Source organism: Vombatus ursinus, unplaced genomic scaffold (genome assembly GCF_900497805.2).
Source record: "Vombatus ursinus unplaced genomic scaffold, bare-nosed wombat genome assembly UNPS02014786.1, whole genome shotgun sequence".
In the NCBI taxonomy this organism is placed as follows: domain Eukaryota; kingdom Metazoa; phylum Chordata; class Mammalia; order Diprotodontia; family Vombatidae; genus Vombatus; species Vombatus ursinus.
This window is the reverse complement of record NW_020954564.1, coordinates 34,437,400-34,447,716: the sequence shown is the minus strand read 5'-3', so window position 1 is coordinate 34,447,716 and position 10,317 is coordinate 34,437,400.

The window sequence follows — 10,317 nt, the reverse complement described above, 5'->3', positions numbered from 1 at the left end:
ACTTCATGCGAAAAGATAACGCTTGAGCTGTATCTTAAGAGAGGGACTCTGAGGCAAAGGTTAAGAGAAGGAACATTCCCAGCATGTGGGGTGGCCAGTCCAAAGGCAGTGTTGTGTCTGAGAATCCAAGAAAAGGTCAATTTAGCTGGATCACAGAGTACAAGAGGGAGTAATGCCCAATGAGAATGGAAAGATGTTGAGACATGGATATGGAGGTCTTTAAAGGTTAAACAGGTTGTATATTTTATCCTGGAAGCAATAGAAGTTGATTAAGGGAGTCACTTGGTCAGATTTCCTCTTAAAAGAAAATCGCTATGTAGGATGGCCTGGAATGGGTGAGACCTAGGCCAGGAATACCAATTAGGAGGTCGTCACAGTAACATAGGTGGGAATCAATGAAGGCCTGAACATAGGTCACAATTTTTCCTTCCCAGACCATTCTCTTAGTCCCAGAAGAATCTGATCCTCTGCTAGTTTTCTGTCAGAAGCATCAAACCCATTTCTGTTATATTCAACAGCTTCAAAATAGAGATAACAATGTAAACATAAGGTAAAAAGGTATGTCAGTCACAGATTTCTACAAATGATCCTAAGGGATTAGGAAGGACACAGAATTAGAACCCTGGACATAAGAGGGAGGAGACCTGGGTTTGAGTTGTAACGTCCACTTACTGGCAATTTGGCTATGAGTAGGTCAGTTCTATGAGTTTCCTATCTGTGTGCTTCAGTTTTGTAATCAGAAAAATAAGAATACTATCATACTACTTAACAGATGTTGTGAGGCTTAAATCAGACCAAAGAAGAGTCAGAAAACCTATGCCCTTAGATTTTTGTACAAAGATGGACCAAGTGTGGATGGCAAGCAAGAGGAGTCAGATCCCAATACAAGGAAGCAAATCTGACCTCATAGATATAACTAGGACTTGGTTAGATGAGATGCATAACAAATAAGGCTTGGGAAAGGCATACCTTAGTCAAAATAAAAAATATGAAAGTAAGGTGAGGCAATGTAAGGTGTGTGAAAAGATCAAAGAATGAGAAGAAACTGGTGTAGAATATTTGAGTGAAGATCAAGGGAGAGAAACAATTTTGTCACCAGTGATATGGACCAACCACCTGTTTAGGTAGAGAATAAGCCTAGCACTGAGACAAGGTCAAGGGAGAAAGAAACAATTTTGTGATTAGCAGCATAGACCATACTTCTTCAGGAAGAAAATATGAGCCTAGCCCTGAGTTGTGATGCATTGATGGGGGTCTTTGGTTATCAGGACAGCTGCTGGGGCAAATGCAAAATATCTAAAGAAGGTCTCACTTTCACCATTCGAAAGGCTAATAAGCGTAAAAGGGGAAAATTCTGTTTGGAATCAAATTCTCACCAACAGGGAGGGACTCGTTGAGGTGAAAATGAGAACTTAAAAGGGTTCCATCCCGAAATACATGATAGAGGCAAGTCAAGTCTGACATCTGTTCTTGGTTTGAGGGGAGCAATTTGAAAGACATCAGGAAGGAAGCTCTGAAGAGTAAAGTTAAGGTGAAACAGAAACCATTCCCAGGAAGAGGAAAAAGGAGTATATAAGAGACTGTGTGGGTGTACAGGGTACTTGGCCAATTTAGATTCTAAAAAGACATACATAGAAGATGAAAGCTTTATAAAAGGATTTTATTCACTCTACATGGAAAAGAAAAGTAATAGGACAGCTGCTCAGGATGGATGGCATGATACCTGACTACAGTGAGAAGGCAAAACTGCTGAATTCTTCATTTTATTTCTTTTTTTCTGTGCCAAGAATAATTTGTGTAATGGAAAGGACAGACAAATATGGCAAATAGGGAGTTGAGACCCAAAATAATTAGAGGGATGGTAATAAAACATCTAGCTACTCCAGATAAGTTCAAGTCACCAAATGAATGACATTTTTTAAGCACTGAAAGAATTGGCAAATGGAATTGTTGAGCCATTGTTGGTGATACCAGAGGTTGCAAAGAACAGGAGATTTTTCAGATTTGGAGAAAACATCCTGATTTTTCGAAAGGAAGTAACAGGACATCTACAAACTGTAAGCCTGTGAACTTTTCTTTGATTCCTGGCAAAATTTTAGAATGAGTTATAAAATGAGTGCATGGTGAACATCTACCAAAAAAAAGTGATAATCAAAAAGATCCAGTATGACTTCATCAAAAATAGGTCATGCCAAATGAACCTACTTCCATTATTGACAGGATTACTAAACTGGTAGTTCAGGACATTGCTGTAGATGATAGTTTGCTTAGATTTTAGCAAACCATTTGACAAAGTCATGCTCTTCATCTGAACAAGATGGAGAAATGGGAGCTAGACAATAAAACAACAATATTTGGAGCTAGTTGGATGGCCAGATCCAAAAATATTCAGTATCAACTTGGAAGAAGGTCTCCAGTGGCATGCCCCTAGGGATCTGTGCTTGGCCCTCTGCTATTTAATATTTTTAACAGTGATTTGGGTAAAGGTAAAGTTGGCATGTTTATCAGATTTACAGGTAATGAAATCCAGGAGGGAGCTTTAGCTTTAGCACCGTATGACGAAATTTTAGAAGAGTTTAACCAACTAGAATACTGGGCCAAATAAGATGCAATTTAATGGAGTAAATGTAAAATTTAACATTTGGGTTAAAATTAATTCACAAGTACAAGATGGAAGAGGTATGCATGAGTAGACAGTTTGAAAAAATTGGGAGGGGAGTGGTGCATGGGGTTAACAGATTGCAGGCTCAATATGAGTTAATAGTATAATGTGGCAGCCAAAACAAAAACAAAAGCACAGTTCTAGGGTTCATTAAGAAATGCGTAGTGTTTTTGGAAATTCAGAGTACTCTGCCCTAGTCAGACCACAAATGGAGTATTGTGTTCATTTCTGGTTGCTACAGTTTAGGAAGGATGTTGATAGACTGAGAGGTCCCAGAAGAGAGCAACTAGAATTATGAAAAACCTCAAGATGATGTCACACAAGGGTCAACTACAGGAACTGAGGCTGTTTAGCCTGGAAAAGACTTAAGGTGGGCAAAATAGCTATCTTCAAGTGTTAAGGTGGGTGATTAGGAAAAGCATATGATGTGAATTGATTGGCCCCAGAAGGCAGAAATAGGAGCAGTGGGTTAAACTGAGGCTTGATAAAAAGGAGTTTTTCACTAATAAATAGAGCTTTTCAAAAGTGGAATAGACTGCCTCAGTTCTTCATTGAAGGGGGCAAATTGACCACTTGTATATCTTGTTGGGTTGATTCATTTTTTATGTAGGTTAAATTAGATGACTTTTCCAACTTTGAAATTCTATGGTAATAGAAGTGAAATCATTCTGCATGGCATTTTACAAAATTATGTGAAAGCTTCAAGGGAGCATCAAGAACAAATAACCAAACCTCATTTTACATGTGAAAAAACTGAGTGACAAAGGGGGAAATTACTAATGAGTTATAAAACCAAAACTAGAACCCAACTTTTGGTTCTATGCAGTACTATTTCCACCATACTGTACAGTTTAGTATAAATAATTTTACTTCTAAGAAAACCGTGTTTCTTGTGATCATTAATCACTGACATTTACATAGTGCTGTAAGCTTTAAAAAGTGCTTTTCCCACAATTACCCTGTGAGATAGGTGCTGTATTATTCTCATTTTGGGGGGCGGGGAAGAAGGGCACAGACGAGAAGTGATTTCTCTGTGGTCTCATAGGTAATAAATGGAATAGCTGTCATTTTAACTCAGGTCTCCTGAAACTATTTGGTCCTTCAAGGGTAGGCACTTAAAAACATTTTTTTAATTAACAAAAATCAATTTTCTCACTCACCACTACCCCCCACTGAAAAGAAAAATAAACCCTTGTAATAAATGTGACAGTCAAGCGAAATGATGGCAAGTACAAAAAATTATATGTCTAAATTCTCTGTCAGGAGATGGACAGCATTTTTCATCATCTCCCCTCTGCAATTGTGATTAGTTATTGCATTGATCATAGTTCTTAAGTATTTTGAAGTTACTTGACTTTAGCATGTTGTTTTTATTGTATAAATTATTCTACTTCTACTCACTTCACTCTGCATCAATTCAAACATGTCTTCACAGATTTCTCTGTAACCATCCTTATCATAATTTCTTATACCAAAATAGTATTACATTGTATTTATTTGTATGCCATAATTTGTCCAGCCATTCCCCAGTTGATGGATATACCATTAGTTTCCAGTTCTTTGCCACCATAAAAAGAGCTGCTATAAATATTTTTGTATATATAAGTCCTTTTCCTCTTTCTTTGTTCTCTTTGGGACATAGGCCTAATACTGCTATCACTGGGCCAAAGGGTACACAGAGTTTAGTAACTTTGGAGGCATAGTTCCAAATTGCTTTCCAGAATGATTAGACCAATTCACAGCAACATCAATAGTACATTAATGTACCAATTTTCCCACACTCCCTCCAACATTTTGTCCTTTTCTTTTTGGTCTGCCAATTTTGCTATACTGAAGGGTGTGAGGAGGTACCTCAGACTTGTTTTAATTACCATTTCTCAGTTATTAGTGATTCGTAGCATTTTTTCATATGACTTGGATTTCTTCCTCTGAAAATTGCCTTTCCTTATCCTTTGACCATTTATATGTCAATCAGAGAATGGCATTTTATACATTTTAATCAACTCCTTAGATTTCTTAGAAATGAGACTCTTATCAGAAATACTTGCTGTGAAATGTTTGGTTTTCTTCCCAATTACCTGTTTCCTTTTTAATTTTAGCTGCTTTGGTTTTGTTTGTGCAAAAACTTTATTTTATGTAATCAAAATTGTCCATTTTATCTTTATTCTCTCTATCCCTTGTTTGGTCATGAACTTTCTCCCTCTCCATAGAACTGACAGGTAATTTCTTCCTTGCTCCTCCAATTTGTTTATGATATCACCCTTTCTGTCTAAATCATGTATCCATTTGGAGCTTATTGATGTATGGTGTGAGAGTTTGATCTATACCTAGTATCTCTCAGACTGCTTTCTGTAGGCAGTCTTAAAAGGAGTGTGGAGAGAAGTAGAGTCAAGATGAAGAAATAGCAGAAAGTACAAGCTCCTGAATACCCCATATTCCTTTCAAACTCCTCTAAATGATCTGGAAAATACACCAAGATAAATCCTGATTAGGAAATCCAAGATAAAATTTAACAGTGAATCACTTTTTTTTTCCAGTTCAGATTGACATAGAGAGACAGAGAGGTGTGAACACTAGGAACTGGGTCTGGCCAGGGGCATGCTACCATAAAGCACTCTGGCACAGGAGGAGCCTATATACCACAAGAAGAGGTCCCAGACCCAGCATTTAGGAACCTAAACTTATATAAAATGGAGGAATAGGTACCAATTGTCAAATCTGTTGCTCACTATCCAATTCTAGGTCAGAGATCCAGGGTGAACTGAGGAGGATACCTGGGCCTACAGGTGGTATTCTACAGTGAGAAGAGGTCAAGGACTATGAACCGAGGGCAAAGAACAAGGTCAGAAGCAAGCAGCTTAGAGACTCAGACCCCAGAAGAGGAGTAGAGTATCAGTTCTAGCTTCTAATCCAATCTGAAGCCTGAAAAGGAATAACTACGGCAGTAATCCCAGACCAAAGGGGAGCCTCCAGTTCTATCACTCCAAACCAGTAAAACTTTCCAGCTGGCTAATAATGACTAGGTCCAGTGACAGTCCACTGTTACTCAACCCAGACCCAGGAACTTGCAGAACTCACACCAGAAAAGCAGCAATCAGACTTTATACTGGATCAGCCTACTTTGGGAATGCTGAAAGGTCCCCAGTCAGAGCTGTTCCTGAAATTTTGGAATAACCTAACTTTCTTGAAATGACCAAGAAAGCAGCAGTACCTTCCCTACAAAAGTATGTAGACTCTGGCCCTAACATCAAGTAAGAATGCGGGCTAGAAAGATGAGAAAACAAGAAAAGACTATCATAAAAAGCTATTGTGGTGATATGGATGCCCAAGACACAAAATCAGAAGAGAATGACTCTAAAACATTTATAAGCAAAGTCTTGAAAAACACAGCCTGGGTGCAAACTCAACTAGAATTCCTGGAAGACATAAAGCAAGAATTTCTTTTAAGTTTAAAAAAAATTTTATGAATGAAATTAGAGTAACAGAGTAAAAATTGGGAAATTAGAGCTATGGAAGAAAGATATGGAAAGGGAATAAACAGGTTGGCATAAAAGGTACAAAACCTTGCCCAAGAAAATAACTCCCTGAAAATTTGAATGAACCAAATAGAAGATAAATGACATCATGAGACAACAAGAAATATTAAAACATAGTAAAAAAAAAATGAAGAAAATGTAAGTTATCTCATAGCAACAAGAAAATGCCTGGAAAACATTAAGGAAAGAATATATGAGAATCATTGGACTACCTAAAAGCCATGTCCAAAAAAAAAAGCCTAGACTTCCTTTTTCAAGAAATCATAAAAGAAAACTCCCTAGAAGGGCAAAAAGTCCACTAATCATCTCCTGAAAGAAATGCCAAAATTAAACCTCCCAGAAACAGTAATACCAAAATCCAGAGTTTCTATGCCAAAGAAACAATATTACAAGCAGAAAGAATTCAAGTACTGATAAGCCACTGTCAGGATCACATATAATTTACCAGCCACTACTATTAAAAAAAAAAAAAAAAAAAGCTCAGAATATGCTTACAACCAAAAATAACTTGCCCAGCAAAACTCAGTATGATGGAAGGAGAAATGGACCTTTAATGAGAATTTCCAAGCATTCCTGATGAAAAAAAGAGCAGAGATAAGTAGAAACATAAATGTACAAACACAGGAGTCAAGAGAAACATTAAAAAGTAATCATAAACAATTAAAAGGAACTAAACAAGAATAAATGGCTTCCTCTAGTGTGAGATGACATATTTACTCCTTTGAATCTTATCAACATCAGGGGTCACAGAGGGAGTCTAAGGTCTTGGATTAGTTCCGCTATGTCTTGATAATCTTAAAAAAAGAACAGAAAGGGAAAGGAAAAATTATACTGGGGTTAGGGGTGGGTAAGAGGAAAGATGGGGAAAATTCTCACATAACAAGGGCATGGAAATAGATTTATACAAGAAGGAAGGGGTGGAAATTGCAACTGACACTTGAACCTCAGGTGCATCTGAATTTGTCAAAGGGGAGAAAAAATACAAGCATACAATTGGATGCAGAAATATATTTCATTCAACAGGAAAATAGGAGGGGAATGGGAAAAGGAAGGAGGAATTAGAGAGAGAGTAGATTGAGGAAGGAATAGTCTTAAGCAAAACAAGCTCTAAGAATGTACAAAAAATATAGTTTCTTTTTAGAAACTGAAGGGGTTCCCATCAATTAGAGAATGGCTGAACAAATTATGGTATATAAATGTGATAGAATACTACTGTCCTGTAAGAAATAATGAAGAAGGTGTCTGGGAAGACCTATATGAACTGATGCAGAGATAAGCAGAACCAGGAGACCAAGTTATACAGTGATAACAAACAGTATGAAAGACTTGGGAATACTGATCAATTAAATGACCAATCATGATTCCAGAGGACTAATGACTAAACATGCCACTTACTTCTGAAAGAGAGGTGAAGGCCTAAGAGCACAGAATGAGACTTCTTGGAGAGTGGGGAGGAGGAAGGGGGACATGGCCAGGGAGGAAATTTGCTTTGTTTGGTTAAACATGTTTGTAACAGAGGTTTTGTTTTGCTTTCTTTCTCAATTTGGGTGGGGACAAGGAAGAAAGGGAAAGCAGATTTTTGTTGATTAAAAAAAATTAATAGAAAAAAAAAGTGTGTCATAAGGTACTAGCTCTCCTCCTTTTGTCCTGTAGGCTGCCCAGTATCAGTGAATGACTTTCAAATGGAAAGGTGAGCCATTAGACAAATAGAAGTAATCAGACAACATACCATCATTAGCATGTAGGCCAGGGCATGTCATAAACCCTTAATGGAACAAGTAGTTAACAGTTCATAGAACATGTAAGTGCTGAATGAAACCTTAGAGATGATCAACTTATCTGTCCCACTTTACAAAATAAAAAACTAAAGCACAGAGAAGGGCAATGACTTACCCCAGGTCATGTGGTGTGTTCATGGCAAAACTAGGACAAAACCCAGGGTTTCCAGCACCATATTCCATGGCTCTTTGAAATACACAAATCTAGGTGTATGTTGTTGTGGGCAAATGAACTGCTTTTAAAGCTAAATTTGAACTGATTTAGCTTGGTGTTTTTGAACCCAATGTGGGTTATATTCTCATTCCTGTTATTTGTTCCCCCACCTTCTAGGCCTGATAGTATTCTTAAAAGTAGCACATCAAGATTCAGCATGCATAGCATGTTTACCACCCCTGTTGTTCACGACCACATGGTGGGAGGAAGCTATTATGTTTGGTAAAGGCAGAAAAAAATTGGTTTTCCCCCTGTCTATAGACAGCTATTGAACCTCCCCATTTCTAAGGAGCTCATTCTTCAAAAACAGCTCTTTAAGACTAAACTAGCTTATTCCTTATTGAACCATAGGGTGGCATCATTCTCAAGCAGTATTTCTATCACTGGCTTCAAACTCTTGGCACACTGACGTCATAATCACAGATTGTCAGACATGGAAGTAGCCTTAGAATAGAAAATATCAAAGTTAAATGGGACTTTAAGGATCATTTAGAAGCCCCTTAACTTCTAAATGAAGAAACCAAGATTCTGAGAGTCAAAGTTATTTGCCCTCAAAGCCACCTGCAACCCAGTCCTGCCCTTTTTCCACTGCCCCACATTACATCTCTTTTAGTAATTTCCATAGCATCTTACTTGTTATTGGTATATATGGTAGGTGTAGAGACAAAGACAGTCTAAAAACAGGTACAAGTGTGGGAGGAAAATTCAGCTCTTTCCTTTCCATAGCTGATTCAGGGTTGAGCAATGGAAAGTTTGAAGGTGGCTAGTTGAAGTAGCTATGATGAAGTTAAAACAATCTCTTACTCTAAAGCACTATACTTTCCAAAGTTTTATGTCCTGTAATATTCACAGCCACTCTGTGACTGCATGGGAAGGCATTATCACCATTTTACAGACAGGAGAATAGAGATTTGGAGATTTTTTTTTTTTTTAAGTGACTTTACAGAGGCATGAAACAAGTTATGGAGCTAGGAAACCTTGATTTCCTTCATCCCAAACCAGTGCACTTTCCACCATGCCAGGCTGCTATACATGCTGCAAGAGGAGTCACACCTTGGTTGATGGTGGCAGGAAGTGAAGGAAAAACTCATTGTCCCTGGTATTATTTGCCGAATCTTTTTGGATTTAAAAAAAAATGTCCTCATAGGACAAAGATAAAGCAATACAGAAGGCAGCTAGGTGGCAAAGTGGATAGAGCTCTGGGCCTGGAGTCAGAAAGATCTGAGTTCAAGTCTAGCCTCAGACACTTATTAGCTGTGTGACCCTAGGCAAGTCACTTAACCCTGTTTGCCTCAGTTTCCTCATCTGTCAAATGAGCTGGAGAAGGAAATGGCAAACCATTACAGTATCTTTGCCAAGAAAACACCAAATGGAGTCACAAAGAGTCAGACATGACTGAAATGACTGAACAAAAAGAGGAATAAAAGGTGGACAGGTGATAAAGGTATAACAACAAGGAGTATGCGAATGTACCTCTTTTGCAAATTTACATAACATTAATGCTAGAAAACCCTGCCCTCCGGGATCCACTGAATTTGATTTTTATTGTCAGGTCCCACGTGTCACAGTGAAGGCTCAAAATTTCCTGTGAATAACAATCTACAAGGGGAATAAGTTTCAAGCCTGGCTTGGGGCACCCAAATAGGGCACCTTGGCTTGTTCATTTGTTTTAAATTCAATCTTATTTTACTTTCAGTTTCATATTCTCTCCCTCCTCCCCTTTAACCAAACCAAGAAAATAAATCCAAGAAAAACATGTATAAATTCCTATATTGGCTCTGTGTGTGTGTGTGTGTGTGTGTGTGTGTGTGTGTGTGTGTGTGTAGTCTCAATATGAGTCCATCACCTCTGGAATTGTGCTTGGTTGTTGTGTTGATCAGAGTTCTTAAGTCTTTCAAGGTTGTTTGTCTTTATGATATTGTTATTGCATAAAGTGTTCTCCTGATTCTACTCATTTCACTTTGCATCAGAGTTTATACAGGTCTTCCCACGTTTCTCAGAAACCATCCTTTCATCATTTCTTATAGCATCATAGTATTCTATCACATTTATATAGTATAACTTACTTAGTCATTCCCAAATTGATGGGCACTCCCTTGGTTTCCAATTTTTTGCCACCACAAAGAG